Genomic DNA, 18,436 nt, shown 5'->3' on the forward strand with positions numbered 1-18,436 from the left:
TCTTGCTTGCCATTCGCTTCCCGACGAGAGAGGATCTTAGTTGAATTATGGAGGATTTAATTAAAAGTAGGAAAGACACGCTAGTGTAATTGTGCGAGCCTTTGCCGGTTCCTCGTCATTTATGAGATCGTTCATGATGAACAGAGAAGAGTTAATCCGGTGTCGTTCCTCTTCCCCCTCTTTTTTTTAGGGGGGATAATTACGTTACGTTGTGTTTTGATACGCGTGGTGCAGGAATAAAGTGACTTCTGTACTCTTTAGAGATTTTAAAGAAGCTGTAGTACAGTTTAGTAGAGATCGTAGAGAGTTTCTTAATTTAGCATGAAACATTAATTTTATCACAAGAGGTCCTGTATCGTTGATAAGTGCAAAAATCGAAACGATTAAAATCCGAGAATTCTTTGGTAATTATAGTCGAGGTTAAAGAATAAAAATGAATTTCTTCGGCACTGGTAAGCTTTTAAACTGAAATGTTACGTTTAACCACGACATAGTACTCATCTCATAATGTATATGTAATATAGACAGCGAGTATATATGTGAGTATATAGACAGGTTCACTGTATAATATATTATATATTACACACGCGTGACACAAATTATAAAATATTTAGTGTATCAAGTATGCGCATATTCGACAGAGATCACGAAAATATTCAAATAGTATTGTAAATTTATTGACTAATATCGAGTAGTGGTATCGAATAATCGTGTTGAGCAGATTATTATCAATAAGCCTGGATATTCAGTGGTGCCATTTTTATGCGTTTAAGATGCTGTATACTAACTGTTTACTACATATATGTTTATGACAAATACCTCGTGACTTCTATATAAATTTTTAAACTTTACCGATATGATCACGATAGTCGTGTCTCGTTACAGTGCTAATGAAATTACGAAATGTTTTATCTAACACGTGCAATTGTATCACGAAAGTTGCCTCTGATAAATGTTCGAATACTTCGGCGAATCATTTCGTGTACGTGTTCCGGGCGTTAAATCGGTGTGCAGATATAGCCGTTTAAAATTTCAATGGAGATCATGAAACTTAATTATCCACACAATGAAAATCCTCTCGATCACCTGCGTAATTGAACGAGCAAACTCGACGAGCCGAGTAATCGTGATTCCGGGAATAATTAATACCAAATACGCACGGCCGACTCGTAGCTTACGAGATCAGCTTATGATATCGTAAGGAAATAAGACTAGATCGACGCGAGGGCGAACGAGACTGTCGACAGCCAGCAAAGTTGCTAACGACTCGTTCGATAACGAGGTTTACTAAGCCGTTTTAATTAACACCGTTTGCGTCGTACCGTGTCACCGGTCCCGTTAGCTTCATCCGAGACTGGGAGGATCGGTTTCCGCGAGAAAATCCGGAAAAATTCATAATTAGCGGCCAATCGATAAGGGAACATGGTCTGGCTAGAACCAGGTGGTGAGGATCGCGAATGAACGAGAAGGAGGCAGCTTTTTCTTTGCTTCATTTTGGGCAGTAATGAGGAAAGCTATTAATTCGTTAGGCTGGTTGTTACTTATAATATTTACAATTTATCAAGTGTTGTATTTGTTACGTTTATTAAATATTAAGTAGGTATAGTATAGGTGTGTAGGTTTATTAAAATGTAGATTATTTTTTCTTTTTTTTTTTTTATTGATAAGGAACGTAGAAATTAATTGATTAGATTAATCGTTACTTGTCTTATGTAGGATTCATTAAATGTCATACTTGTTACATTTGTTAAATGTGAATTATTATTTAAATGTATTGAATATTTCGTACGTATTCATGAATGAATTATATCTGTTAAGGAGTGAATTAATCGCATTAAAATTTTTATCGATTATCAGTTTTGTCGTAGACAAAATTCGTCGGAATTTTGATGATTTAATATCACGTAAGCTAAATTTAATATTATTAAATTTTGAATATTCACGCGACTAATACGTATCGGCGACCAATTGGCCATTTAATTGTTTATAAATTACATCAGTTAGTTTGGGAAATTTTTTCTTATGAATTTGTAAAATACGTATAAATATTGATAGACATTTTAATGAAATTAGTACATTTATCTTCGTTTAGGTTTCATTTGATTGAATACAGTTGTAGCTGAGTATATTCAAAGCTGGTGGATTTAAACCGTGTCGTTCTGGCAAGTCTAACGACGTGTCATTAGATCCCTAGCGAAGCTGGGTGTAATGCCAGGGAAACGTTGAAATTCAGTTCAAAAGGACGTGGATTACATCTGAAGGCAGCAAGCACTCTAAATCCTGTAATAATACAACCTTCGAAATTCAAATATCTCGAATGTTATCGTTCTTAAATTAATCATCTGCCACATGAATATCAAATACATATTTACGTGCAACGATGAGTTATAAGAACCAGTCTACTAATATTTTTAAATTCTTAATCACCGCGAATTTTAAACCTTCGAGGCTTTTAGAAATTTAAACCTTAAAACCGTTAAAGGGGTGGAATTTCACCCTATGCGAATTTTTAAAAATATCATCTTCTTCTGAATAATACACACAATGTTACTTATAACTGCTGCAAACGATAACATTTTTACTATTCGTTTAATATCGAATATAATGATCATAAGAATTGGCACTCTTCAAATTCCATTGACGTTAACGTGTTTTCTATACTGCGGATTTTTATGCAGATTCATATTTTCATCAACTCAACAGAAAATATAAAAATGAAATTAAAGTTTGCCTCGTCCGCTAAATATTATTTTGAATATCTCGTATGTCTATTTGATTGCACTTTAACAAATTTTCCATAAATGTATAAATAACCACAACAGCTTTTACGTATTAAAATCAATATATAAATACTAATACTAATTTTGTATTTCTTTGAATCGAAAGTGTGTCAACCAACATAAAATTGTCGGAAAACATATGCAACTGTATCTATACGATATTTTATAAAAAATAAAAAAGTTTTTATCACGATTGCAGGATAACTTTTTTAATACAATTGTCGATATTTTAATTTGATTTTCTAATTTGCACGTTTAATTGCAGGTTTGTGCGTTGCGCGTGCTTACGACTTGCAAGACCACTTCCATGCTCATCGTTCAAAGAAGCTTCCATGTTCTGAAGCTTAGCTGAGGACGATCTATTTGTTCTTGTGAATACATTGTGGACCAGGTGCATTAATTCGCGACGTTTAAGGTTTCTACGTGAGTACAAATGCTGTTTTCAACATTAATAATATTAATGATCTGCATTCCGTTAGCACTATAGGCGCTGTATATCCTAATTTATGTTGCATATTATTACCTGTTTTCACGTCAAATATATTAAATTGCTACTCTTCAGAGACCATTCCTTTATTATTACGTGATATGATGTAAATGGTGGTCATTTATTTTAATTATTATATACTCGTTACGATATTGTATTTTATTTAAAATTTCTTCACATAAAATACGAAGAACTATTGTTCAGAGTTTAATAACTTGTCAGTGAATTTTCACTAAACTTTTAGATAATTAGAAGATTAGAGTTTCTATCAAATCGTTTCACAGTTAATTTGAATTTGCATTTATCGAAATTCGAGTTCTCTTCGTGGACAGGTTAAATGTCATTTTATGTTGAAAATCAGTCACCTAATTATCACTTGAGTTTCACAACTTCACATCCTTAGATAACGCAGAGTTCGATTAATCAATATTCCCTCGTCGCGGTGACACGATTTTCCCTAAATTATCGAAATTGTTGAACTTAGTAGCGGCACAGTTTTCTCAAAGTTGCACGTAATTTACCAAATTGATACGTTTAATCGCCCCGTGAGCTTTTCAATAAAAATTGTACGATTCTTCGGCACTTTTGTCGATGTAACTGAAAATAGCTGTTATCACGGAACTTTTGCAACAGCATTGAAGTGTTAACGTTGAAACAGAAAGTAAGATCATCGAAAGATCAAAAACTCGGTAAATAACTTTTATTTAAAAAAATTTAACCGTTTCGTATCCTCATCTGATTTAAACTTTAGAATTAAGACATACATCATCCCTTAAATTAAAAGAAAAAAAAATGATATCGTACGATTCGCACAGAATTGGAGGAAATTTTCGTCAAAGAAAATCCCTTTGTTGCTGTACGTCGCAAGTTACGCGCGCCGGTTGAAAGACGTTAGAACGAAAAATTGCTTGCTGAGGAGTGAAACACGTCGAAGAATGATCGATCTAATTGGCCGCCGATGCAAATTCGACTGGTGAAACGTATTCTTCCGGTCGAACGGTTTATAGGGTCAATCTGAATGCGGCAGAATAGTCGATCGGGGGAATTCGCGAAGTTTAGAAGCCGTAACTACACGGCGAAAGTCGATATCGGAAGCGGAACTGAAAGCGACGTTGATATCGCCGCGCGACGTACGGATTTCCAGCGACGATTAAGAGCGATCGATTATCGAACGGTTGAGAAGTCGCGATTTGAACCGTGTTACCTTCGGTACGCTGGATTATTTTATTCCAGGACGCTTGAAATCCTGTAAACGCGGCTTTTCATTACTTAGAAAATCGACAACGTTCGTGAGATTAATTGCGAAACCAAATAAACGAGGTTAAAGGTCACATATGGAACGAGAATTTTATTTATCAGCCATTGTCTCTGTTTTTAGTAGATATTGAATTATCCGGTCTGATTGTTTTGTCGTTGTATGAAATATGACGGAATTTGTTTGCTCGTTCTTCTTTTCTTTATTTGTTTATTTATGGACAAACAATTTTCTCGATGAATTTCCAAGCTTTTGTACATGTATGAAGATTACCGGAGACAAACTAAATATGATGAGTATATTTTTGTCGAATGTTACTTTACGACTAAGATATAGTATTTTAATTTATGAGCGTAGCGAAATGAATATCGTTAAAAACGAAAGGAACCTGTTAAGATGAGAACGATGCTTTCTAAAAGTAGATGATTGATGACGTTTTGTAAAGAGAATTATTAGGAGGCAATATCTTGATATACAACAAGATGAAAACTAAACGAGAGGAAAATTTTGATAACAGGAAATTGATCGGCACCGTGCTGAATTTAAAAAACTGTTCTCGTGTAACGTTCTCGTGACTGTAGCCTCCGTACATTTAGAAGCATACAGATTTTTCTGTTAAATTGTAACTTTATCCAGGGATTAAATGAAAAATTCTGTCATTTACGTCACTTTCAGTGGAATTTTCAAATTTCTCATTATGAATATATCGAAGCTTTTATAAGTAACACGTACTAACATAGAGTAAATGTTCGATGCACGCACGTACAGACCTTCTTTACTAAAATTTCACTCGACCTAGAAATCAAATTGAAAGCTTTAATCAAAATCAAATACGACTCAAAAAATAATCAACATTTTAATATATTTACGAAGCCACGTACGAACTGTCCACGTGATTAAATATGAAATAAATTTCGCTGAGAAAATTATTCGAACATCAAATTATTCGACATCGCTGTAATCTGTGTTTTATTTAAAGCAACCTCGTTCGTGACGCAAAGAATTCCTCGAATTAGTCGTGGAAATGTCCCGCGTTTAACTGCATCTTGGGAAAGGAGGGAGGGCGGGCGAATTTTACCTGTGCAAGTAATAGTTGCGTGTTTCTGCAATTAAATTTAATTGGATGATCATCTGGGTTAGCTTTTTGTGGTAGTAAAAGTAAATCCTCGTAAAGCGTAAAGCGTCGAGAGCGGCTATATCACTTGCTACTCGAACACTTCTACAGTTATAGTACTCTCCAACAAATCCAGATGTCCAAGTGCTTTGCAAATGTTACGTGTTCCATCGTTGACGTAGTGTATTCTATGCTCTATGCTCGAGTAGAATCCCTGCAACTTTGAATCGCTGACAACGCGATAACGTTTGCGAAGTACTTAAAACTGTTGTGCCCGAAGAGAAAGAGAATGTAAAATGTCGTCGAATTATTACGATGGAATCGTTTCATTGAAAACTCTGTCGACCGATGTAATTTCAGACGATAGTACTCTGCGTCTACCGTCTTGTATCGAATTTTCTGCTAACTTTGTTGGTAGTTGGAAATTAATTTCAGACATATCGATGTTACTTTTCTCTATTTTCTACGAACTTTTTTACTGAATAGTACCGCATACGGATGGAAGAATTCTGGTTGGACTTTGTTTCAAATTCTTGAATTTTCTGTCGAATGTTTTATGATTCCAAATGTTTGATTGTGAATATACATGTACACTGAGTAACAGTTTGTTTTTACAACTCGCGTAAAATATATACCGCTTTTCTCCAAATTGGTATCATTAAACTGTGGAATACGATATTATACTAAGAAAATATATGACGTTCGATTATTCAAAATATATGTAGAATAAATGAACGACGAATAATTGCAACTGAATTATCAGTAGCATTTTTATCTATTTATACAAGTTCGCCACTCTATATGTATAAACAATAATCAACGGTTTTCAATCACGGTATAACATCGTTTTATTTTTCAGATAACAAGTTTTCAAATAAGATAGAGATTTACTAGCTCTGCACAGTACCTTACGAGAGGAATGAATTGTAAATTTAGCCAACCAAATATTCTCACTACGCTTGAGAAAACTCAACGAAAACCGAATCGTGATACTTTCTCCATACGATTACTACGTAATCCAAACATCATGTACGCTAGAAACGCGATTCACTTGATTGAATTAAATTTCCGTAACTTAAGGAACAACCTCGTGGAACCTGGTACGAACTGGTTCGCACAGACAGCGACCAAACACCGGGAGACATTATTCCCCATCAAACACATCTCCGTCCGATTTAATTTACCTTGAAATTACAGGAGAAACGCAGTTATTTGATCTTCGATCGGTTCTTCTTCTATGTGGTGACTCGGTAACAGATACAGGCGATCGTTTCGACGTACCTATCGGCTATAATAATCTGGAAAACGGAATATCTGCGAACGAAATACCAATTACCCACGGTCAATCGTTGCTGTGTAACGTGTACAAACAGATCTCAGCGGATTCGGCGTTTGCCAGAGCCGTTGAATTTCCACCAGGCGCCGGATTACCACCACCAAAGACTCCTGTCGTTCGAAGAACCGACCGTTTCAAGAATCACAGGCTTATTTGCGTTCCCTCCGCTTCCAAATGTTCTGTTCAAACGTTGTCCTACGATTCCGATCATTCTCTTATAAGACTTTCGAAAGATCGCTCGGCACACTGTCGTTTGCTTTGTAAATGTTCGATGTTTCGACTAGACACAGAGGATAGAACTCAATTTTCTTACGGTTTGACCAGAGGGACGTTGGAGGATTGAATTATCTCGATTTTCCTTTCGCCTGGATTGATTAGATGACTAAAATATTTTCTCTTTCTTTCTCTCCGATTATTGGTTAATAAATAACAGTGATAGTGTATGTGGTTGTTCGAAAGTGTGTGGACACTTGCTTAGTTTTTGAAGAAACATCGTTATTTCGACGTTATAAATGGAAATGCTCGGGATTTTGCGTACTTGCGACAGGATAAACCTTGTCTTTAAGAGTCAATGTAGCTTTATTATTTATGGAGATCGTTTGTCAGCTCGTTTGAGTGTCAAACTATATGTAGATACCATGGAGAGGATTCTTTCAGATTAATGAAGAGATCGTGGTATTTTCTATCGATAGCATTTAAAGTTGGCGCTTGGACGTATTGTTATCTCGTGTTGAAATACCATCGATGAGATTTCACATAATTTATATTTCATATAATGCAGACGATCGCAGAAGAAAATAGTAAAAACTGCTTCTGATCTTTAGTTTGCCATTAATTCATTGTTAGTAATATTTATTTATTCATTTGTTGTCGACTGATACTCATTTGCGATAAAATTATATAAGTTAGGACAATCCTTGTACATACTGATTAGTATCATGTGTCTATGTGTGTACATACAAATGTATAAACTAAAGTATCACAACATAGCACATTGATTTATATATTTTAATGATATTCTTATATTATTATTATTAAAAATCGACCAAGGTATCTATTTACTTGTAAGCTACAGTTTGAGTCAAATATGAGATGCAATTTTAATTGAATTATTATAAATTGACTACTAACTAATGTTAGTCTGACTTCCAATATATTCTAAGAAAGCAACATTTCTTTTAATGCCAAAAAGAATCGAATCAGCGCTTGGGCTTATGCAAGCAATTCTCTTGGACAAATTCTATTGTTCTCTTTCTGCTTCTTTCGATCTTCTCCCTTTGTATTTTCTTTTTTGTTTTTTAACATTCCATACGGTCATTTTTCCCGGTGAATCCACGTGAAAATGAACATAGAACGCCAAGCTAGAATTTTTTCGAACAAAACTACGTTTTCCATCTCGTACAATATCGAAAAATTAGGGGACACGTACGGTCGCCTAAAAAATTTTCAGCTTTTTCACGGTCGATTCTTGGATCGACGACGCACAGTGTGAGTATCGAATCGAAGGCATTGCTTTTTGTGGACGAGGCCAACTAGATAACCCGGGCTATCTGGCTCGCGCAGAGTGATCGTAATTGAATTTTTTTGCCTGGTCCTGGCTTTGCTCGGATTTAGCCATAAGCCAGTTATTGAGTCGTCGTTACAAAAGCCGTGTACCGGCACGTTCATCGATTTATAATTGTCAATTATCCATATATAAAAACGAGTCGAGCGATTCATTCGATCCATTTCGACGGACAAAATGTTTCTTCGATTGGACGCTCGAATATCCTGTAATCGACGTGGAAAAAGACTTTTAGTTAACGTAACTCGCCATTTTGACGAGATTCGGTTCACTATTTTTCGAAATCGAGAAGTTGCAACGAAGATTTTCACTGGGAAAGGGGAAGAGAGAAGAACAGCGATCTCTGTTTATTCTACTTGCTTGGATTTCATTTTTATCGATTCTAATAAATCCATGCTGGATGTCCTAATTAACTCAACCAGGCGCGAACTTTTTATGATATCTTTTATAACAAGACATAATGACATTTTTCTGGTATCTTCGTATATTGAATGTATTTTATTGTTGGTTAGTTTTGGAAGAAATAACAATTCATAGGTACAGTAATTATGTTACTGACCATAAGTATTAACACACCTATCGGTATTTAGTACAAATTGAATGTTTCTCATTGCTTTTATTTTATTTTATTTTATTACGAATATGTTATTTCATTAGCAATATACGTGTTTTATAGATAAACGTGTAAGGTACTGCATAAAGTAGAATTGGTTAGAATTTTTCAAGAAATATAAGGGTTAGATGTTCTTATACTACTTGTGGCTGACCATATACGACTCTCTCTCCTCCTATTGCTCCTCTGAGCTTTGCTCCTATTTCATTCGCATCGAACGTGTCTTGTAATAATACTAAATAAAATGAAATTTCTTGGAATTTTCCAATAAATATAACTAATGAATGCTTTTGCATTAGTTATGTCTGTTCATGTGTGTTCTATCCTCTTGCCAGCGACTCTCTGGTAATTAATTAATCTTGCTCTTATTTTATTCGCATCGTACGTTCTTTTCATAATGTAAAATACAAAATAAACGAATACGTAATTTATTATAATTTTCCAAGAAATATCACCAACAGGACACTATTATCTAGATGTCCTAACGCTTATGGCTGATAGTGTATGTCGAAACTAGTAACGTGGATTGTTTAAAAGAGCGCAAACAGCGATTGAGAAAGTTTATAATCCGTAAATACAATTACAAATATGTTATACTAATTACACATAAATTGAATTAAACTGAAAACTATTAGAATATTGAATTCATTATTATTATTATTATTATTTCCTCCGACTCTGTCAAAATCAATCAAGTAAACCAAATAATATAATAACGTTGTCACAATATATGATTTATTTATATTTATTGTATTGATAATACTCTTTCGTAATGGACGAATAATTGACGATCAATAACAAATCACGCATGGTGCGAGAATAGTGACACGTTCCTCAAAACACGAGCAGCCTTTAAGCAGAAGAAATCGAGACAGAATTAGTCCAACAATGTAAACAATACAACAAAGATAGTCTTTACATTAAATACAATGGACACTTGTAAAAATCTGCACAATATACGAGGCCATTGACCTGAACCGATTAATCTGCAATAAAATACACTTGCACGCTTCACGGATTTCCCTAATTCCGCTAAACACCCTGTACATCTTCGACTGGCGTATGGCTCTCGACGTTATCCTATTACCCAACCACGTCTGTACAGTTGAAAGTATTGATCATCTATGAGTTTGGCTTTCAACTGAATCTCACTGCATCTCCTTCCCTTCTAAACGTCTTTCCTCGTTCCTGCTCCTTCTCTTTATCCCATATCCATTCTCTCTGCTCGCTCCTTTCTCCCGCTACGGTTCACAGAACCTCGCCATTGAAATTCTCAACGCTGCATATTAATGCAGGCGCATAAATCCCGTCGCTAACCGCCCTCCTAGTTTACGTAGACTGCCGCCGCTTCTCTTTCCCTATCTGTATCACTGTCTCGTTTCAGAGATCACGTTGATCGCTACTTCGACGGATAATCGGCTTTTGAACACCCGAAACTCTCTCATTTCGGAGAATCGCAAGAAATTCTCCATTCCCTCTCTCTCTCTCTCACTCACTCATTCTGTTTTCCTCGGCGTCTATGATACGATGTCCTCTGGGACGACGATAGGTGCAAAAATGCTGGATGATACGTTAAGCAGGATTTTCGCGTGGAATTCTGGTAGATTCGGAGACGTCTGCACATTTTTTCCCAATTTTTTCCCTCTTGGTTTGATGAGTGAGATTCTTTTAATGGAAGACGGTTGGTTGGAGTCGTCAGAGGGTTGGTTGTAATTTGGAGAGGAATTGCGTGGAATTAGCAGAGATAGCGGTTTGGGCATTCTGCGATATGTTTTCTGGGACATTGGAAAAATGGAAATTGCTATACTCTTTGGATCGGTGAGTTATTCCTGTTTTCTGGAATTTAAGGTTTAAACGAAGCGAAACAGAACAGAAAGAGTTTTATTTTGCTGCAATCTTATTTTTACGCTCCACTTGTCTAGTATCGTGTAATGTGCGTAATACATTAGGAAAGATAAAGCGTCGTGCTCTTATTTTTGTGTTTACGTCATCTGGAAATTTTTTCAAATAGCAGAAAAGCACGTTAGTATGCAGTATCGTTTACTGTAACTTCCATATTCCTCTGTTTTATTCGCGAAGAACGTAAAAATCTTGTAATTGAAATTAATTTTCCTAATCTGACAATTCTGAGAATGAAACTACGAAGAGCAGATATTATATCCTTAAATACCACAGACGATTTCACGGATGTTGCATTGTATATTGTAAATAAAGAGCATTGAACTGCGTTAATTTCATTTTTACAAGCATTTTTCTTTTTTTACATCTTTTTTACACTTTCACTACTACTATCACATCCGATATCACGATTGCTTATCTAATTGAACAAATTATGAAATGCATTTGCGAAATATTTAAAAATACACATAACACGTAAGAATATAAAAGAATGTCGAAGGTGAAGTACTTGTTACGACCTTTAATGAACGAAATGAATCTTTCTGCAAGTTTCACTTCTCTCGTAATTACTTAGATCCAAATATCCATTCGAATATTCCAATTGATCTTGCAAATCGACCATAAGTTCCATTTCTCAATTTCATTCGCTGTGAGAAGATTGACTGGAAAATTGAAACTAATTGCGACGAATAAGCTTTGTAAATCGCAGCGGTTCTTTTCGTATCGTCAGAGCACGCGACTTATTCAAAGTTGACGATCGTAATATCGTCTGTGGAGCTGGAATCGTACGAAATGACACGATTCGTCGATAGAAAATTAACCGAACTTGGCGACATCGGAGGGCTGTCAAAGTGTGGATGGAAACGGGTCTGCAAGTTACTCTTTCAGCCGGCGGAACCGCCGGCCCTTCGCTTATATCGGAAACACACCAGGGCCGAACTCATTTGCAAGCTCGTAAATCGATTTAGATTCTCATTAGTTTCGACGAAAGCGGCCGCGTGAGCGCGAAAGCGAAAACAATTTAGCCGGTGCTAGTTGACGTGTAATTAGAGCTTCTAATCGACCCATCAATGAATAATATTGTTGACAATTTGTTCGGTTGTCGACTATTGTTGTCGATCGATTTTCCAAATTTCGCGTGATTACGCGCGAAACCGATTTCTAAACGGATAGATAAATAACACTTCTGTCGCATAAAAGCGAAATTGTTTGGTTGTCTACAAAATTCTATGTACGTTCTGATTAATTCACATAACCAAGGTTCTGTCTCAAGGTTCCATATTATTCGATTAAAAAATAAAAAAATAAAAATAAAAATAAAAAAGATCGAAGCAAAAATAAGTTACACTTTGAGAAGTAGTATATCAAAATCCGCTTGAGAAATCGCAGAAATTTATTCACCGTAGCAGAAGGAGAAAGGAGAAGGGTGTCCCATCCTCGGAGTAGTAGCTAAAAGGCATGAAATTACTGGTGCTCTCGAATCTCATTGAGAGGACAGCTCGTAAACGGGCAGATTCCAGCGGTTAGATCGCAGTCAAAGACGGAGGATGGCTTTGCTAAGAGGTCGATAGGGATGGCAGGGTGACATAATAGCTTACTCAGGATCCACTTGTGGTCAGTAATCGGATTGGGCAGGATCGACTCCGTGCTTAGGTATGATGATCGACGTATGCCGTTCAGGATGAATTTATTTTCCTTAGAAACCCTTCTCTTCCTTCTTCTCTCTCCTTTCTGTTTAATAAACCTCCAATTGAATGTCAGGCATTTCTAACTCAAAGGAGTAATTATACACGTTTGTATCGATTATTAGACTAGTTAGACTCTGTTTAGAAGAAATCTAGAGGTGCAAAAATGTAATAAAATGTATAAAGGAGCAATTAGATACAGATATTTTTATGTCGATTGCTAGACCTGTTAGATTCTGTTTGTAGGAAATGTAGACGCACAAGAATGTAATTCAAAGGAGCAATTAGATACAGATATTTTTATATCGATTTCTAGATCAATTACATTCTGTTTGTGAGAAATTTAAAAGTGCAAAAATGTAATTCAAAAGAGCAATTAGACACAGATATCTTTATATCGATTTCTAGACCTGTTAGATTCTGTTTGTAGGACATTTAGAAGCGCAAAATTGTAATTCAAAGGAGCAATTAGATACAGATATTTTCATATGGATTGCTACACCTGTTAGATTCTGTTTGTAGGAAATGTAGAAGCATAAAAATGTAATTCAAAAGAGCAATTAGATACAGATACTTTTATATCGATTGCTAGACCTGTTAGATTCTGTTTGTAGGAAATGTAGAAGCATAAAAATGTAATTCAAAGGAGCAATTAGATACAGATATTTTTATATCAATTACTAAATGAATTAGATTCTGTCTGTAGGACATTTAGAAGCGCAAAATTGTAATTCAAAAGAGCAATTAGGTACAGATATCTTTATATTGATTGCTAAACCTGTTAGATTCTGTTTGTAGGAAATGTAGAAGCACAAGAATGTAATTCAAAAGAGCAATTAGATACAAATATTTTTATATCAATTACTAGATGAATTAGATTCTGTTTGTAGGACATTTAGAAGCGCAAAATTGTAATTCAAAGGAGCAATTAGCTACAGATATTTTTATATCGATTTCTAGATCAATTAGATTCTGTTTGTAGGAAATGTAGAAGCGCAAAATTGTAATTCAAAGGAGCAATTAGGTGCAGATATCTTTACATCGATTTGTAGACCTGTTAGATTCTGTTCGTAAGAAATATAGAAGCACAAGAATGTAATTCGGAGGAGCAAGTAGAGCAACAGATTTTTGTACCAACTGTCAGACTTACCTGACTCCATAGGGAACTTAGAGATGCAAAAATGTACACAGTGCATATAGTATAAAAATACAGGAATTATGAAAAATAAAGTATACACTCGATATCGCGTTTAAAGATTCTGTAATATTTAAGACGCTGTTTAGGTTTCGTTCCTTCGACTATTTAGATGCTCATAATGTCGATAAAAATACGAACTAAAATAAACGTTCGTAGTGTACGTTCGAACGGAACCATCACGTAGGTGTAGTTGTTGATGTTACAACCTATATGAAAAAGAACTCAAGAAATTAATGAAGAAAGACGTAATTAACAATTACACAAACGGTCCTATCGATGATCTTTGCGTTAAATAAAGTCACCATTTTGTCAGAATCTCATTTATCGACAAAATCATCGTCAATCACGAATGCTACTTATATTTCTTACGTTTTTGCTTGGTGCGGCCAAACGTTTCCTATTCGACGATTAATCCGTGCACTTTCGTGTGCCTCGATCCTGTCGAGCACCGGTGATTCACAGCGGATTTATGGGTCGATTTCAAAGGCAGCCATAAAGCAATCCGTATATATTTTAGCCGTTTCCAGCCTCGCCAACTAAACTTATTTCCTCCGGGAAATTGAGCGGGTTCAAGTAAACGTAAATCACGTGTTTCTCAGCGCCGCTAGCCACTACTTTCTTTCCTCTTTCTGTCTTTTTTATTTCACTTTCTTTTTTCATGATGTTGTTCCGACATGATTGTTTCTGGCCGCAACACCTCTCGCTGTTCTTTTGGAATGTCCAGATTCAGCAACTTCTAATGCTGTTGGTATCGATCAATCATTCGTGTCTTCTTTTTTTAACGAACGTTCCTTTCACCTTGCTTTTTGTCGAATAATTGCTCCTTTTCCCTTTTTTTTTTTTTGCTGCTTTTTAACGTTGTTTCGTGGTGTTTCCGGTTTGAAGGATTTCTTTAAAAAATCTGTGTATAATTATACATGACCTCGTTAAGTTTATCTGGAAGATTATTAAGAAATTATCAAAACGTTTAAATCATTGTCTCATTTTAAACTTTAAATTATGAGAACTGATACATACAAATAAGAATAATTTTAGTAATTTGGCATATATGAAATTATTTTTTCCTTTGTATACATATATCTATTACCCGAAATAATTTTTAATTTCATCAATGCCGGTGTTTGTTACGATATTTTAAATGATTTTACAGTACAGATTCAGATTCTGAACTCTCAATTCACGAATACCTTTCATAAGTTTGCCGCTGTAATCTGGAAACTTTTTGAAGCAAAGATAACACGTTCGACTTGAAAGCAAACCGGAGCTCGTAACGAGAATTAATTGATTAATTAATCAGTTCAAATCGTATTTCACAGACGCATACATTCGTAACAGATACACAATAATAGACGAGCAAAATACACATTCAATTTCGACTCATTAAATACAACATAGCGAGTTTAAACGTGGAACGTGGCGTTTCTACAATTAATTTTGCGTGCAGCGCGACTTTTTAAATCCAATTTTATGATCAAAGTTTTTCACGCGCGAATGGTTTCCATTAACTAAATGCAAAGAAACATCGCAACCGAGCACACGGCCGACTTTCATTTTTCAAATTGCTACCCCAAACGTTGCATCCTCGTAATACCATTTATTCGGGGATTTTCATTTGCCTGATCGATCCAGATAGTCATATTCACGTCATACTTTAAAGTCTTTTGCACATCTCCGAATAATATTTTACGGCGTTATCGTTTCTCATATTTTTCCTTGAAATTTTTATCTTTACTTCCAATGGCAGCCGGTAATGGATCTTTCATTATAAATTTCCTGCTACATTAGTGACTTTTAATATTCAGAAATTTTATGATTTAGTTAAATTTACAATACGTTTAAACGTTACACAACAGTATATCATTTAATGTCGATCTTCAAAATAATTTGATGTTTTTTAACAAATTTAGCGTATGCTCTTGATTCTTGTTTAATATCGTTTGCTGCGATAAATATCAATGGTTACGTGCGATTATATCACGTGGAATTGGTCAAATAAGCACGATGCGAACAATAAATGCTATGGAAGTTCATTACACAGTGTCATAGATGTGTAATCTCTTTATTAATTACTAATTTATACAAGCGTTATCATTGAACAATTATATAATTTAAAACGTTTTATCTTGTTACAACGTCATATATGACCTAGATATTACACAATACTTGTACGTACAGAATTGTTCTACCCACGATATGTTTCACCTACCAGATACTATTATAACGAGTAATACTTTACTTGGAATATTTCTCATACTCTTGCACATTATATACCTTCTATGTATTTTTGCATCTTTAAATTCTCCATAAACGTATGAAAGTCTAATCTGGTAATATTAACGCTGCTGCCACTCGTTTTTTATATTTTTATGTTTCAATTTTATTCTCATGTTGACAGGCAAAAAGAATGTTCGTTGAAACGACAAGTCCCGTATACCGTAACGATTTCACTGTTATTTGAATCTTAATAAACAAAAAGAATCTGCGATTTTACTGATGTTTAGAAAGATGTTTTTCACGAAAACGAGAAATCATAACAATTTGTTCTAACTTTGACATCTTTGTTAATGTTAGAAGAAGTATAATATATATACATTATATAATTCAATAAATTAATATAATAAATAAAGTTAATGTTTGTAATCTAATTGCAATTGGGTCGGGAACGATCGGAACAGCAGCAACAACAGGGTTAAATAAATTGATCAAAAGGAAAGCAAAGCGTACGGAAGATGGTAGCAGGATGTATCATATTTATACAAACGTTGCGAACATATACTCCGTGTACTCGGTCATCCTGATAATAAACATTCAGTCGTGCGTATCGCCATATTAATGAACAATTAACACGGCTATATAGCTGCATACATAGGCACTGCATACAGCTGGTTGTTATCTGTCAGAGTGCAGGCACCGCTGATCCAATAAAGCCGACCATCATTTTCGACAATTTATTATGGCGTTGATGTGACGGTGATCGTGTAACCGGAGCCCAATTCTACCCCCTCCCCTTTTTCCGACTAATTTTACAAAATTATTCAACGTACGTTGGAAAATCGATATTTATTAAGGTGACACAGTTTTCGATATTACGCCACTTTGCCACGCCACTTTTCGTTATTAAGCTAACAATAATATCGTTTGACGATTTCAATATGATTGAATTTAGAAGACGCAATTTAGACTCGCGATATTTAACAAAAGTAATTTATAATTCGATTTGGAATATCTGTTTGAGGGATTTGGCTGAAATACAGGTATCCAGAATAGCTTAAGGATTAAATTATCGATATAGAAACGTTTCACAGATGTATCGCGATACTGTTTAGTTTGCAGACTTTCAAAGTACCGTGGGCTATTCTAATTGTCGATTCTTTGCAGTTTACGAGTAAATTGCCTCTTAATTAAACGATTGCCGATCGAAGAATCTAGTCGGACGATAAGAGGGTTATCTTGAGCCATTAATAATCGAGGAATACCTCAACTTCCCTTTCAATGCGAAATACTTGCAGCACGTCGCATGTAAACAATGGAAATGTATAATACTTTGCAAAACTACGATTAAATAAATCGGTCGGTTCGTAACTCTATACACGCAAGCACAGTGTCGAATTTCGCAAAATTGTCACAACGACAATGATACGCATAAAACGAGTCTCTCAAAGCTCCCTTTCATAGCTACGATATTGAGAAACAGAATTCAACAAATTACACTGATAGAAAACGATGATAGTTGAAACGTTACATTAGCAGAAAATCCTACTCTTAATAGATTGATCTTCCTCTTGGAAACTCTCGATAATACGAACCCACGATAGAAATAATTCCAATTAGCCCTCTAAAACCACACCCTTTCCGCTTTCGCTGCAGTTGGAAAACGATCAAATCGCGGAAGGCTATCTAAAAGCCTGTTTCACCCAACTGTTACACGCCTAATCCAACAATTAACCAGTCTCTCATCCCTCTGATCCAGCGATCCACCCCTAAACTCTTGGAACGGAGAGTAACAGCCACGTGAACAAACGCTCGGAACCAATAACACATCACCGTATTTCATCCCCTAAAAGAGAGGCCATCGGGACGAGCCAAAAAATCTCGCTTTACATCTCCATCCATCGAGGCAATTCGCGTATCGCTTGCATTTAATTTCTTTTGTCCTGTCACGACCTCTCTCTTTCTCTCTCCCTCTCTGCCTTTCCCTCTCTCTCGCTCGTCTGTACTGGACGATACTCGATAGTGGCGGTAATTAAAGTTCCGATTTCAAGACCATTCATATTTGTCATCGTTGGTAGAAGGGTCGAAAGAGAGAAAGAGAGAGAAAGGGTGGATTGAAGGGTATTAGAGGGAAAAATCGCGCGTCCCGCTCGAGGGCCAGAGGCTTTCCCATCGGATTTCAATTTTCGCGTAGCCGCCACGTCGAGCGTATCCGCGAATTAGTCCGGGGCTATGGAGGCGAATACGACGGCGTCCGTCTGGCCGAAACGATGTTATCGGACTATTGAAAATCG

At 35.7% G+C, this 18,436-nt stretch overlaps 1 protein-coding gene across 3 annotated transcripts in view; it reads left to right on the plus strand.

Annotated features, from left to right (window-relative positions):
- Positions 1 to 3,045: 3,045 nt before the first annotated feature.
- Positions 3,046 to 18,436, plus strand: part of LOC100647823 (poly(rC)-binding protein 3) — a 185,110-nt gene continuing 169,719 nt past the window's right edge. For all 3 annotated transcript variants that reach the window (XM_048412340.1, XM_020866923.2, XM_048412339.1), the window contains exon 1: positions 3,046 to 3,203. The gene's annotated coding sequence lies outside the window, so the exon portion shown is untranslated. The remainder of the gene's footprint in view (positions 3,204 to 18,436) is intronic.

This window comes from Bombus terrestris, chromosome 15 (assembly GCF_910591885.1).
Source record: "Bombus terrestris chromosome 15, iyBomTerr1.2, whole genome shotgun sequence".
In the NCBI taxonomy this organism is placed as follows: domain Eukaryota; kingdom Metazoa; phylum Arthropoda; class Insecta; order Hymenoptera; family Apidae; genus Bombus; species Bombus terrestris.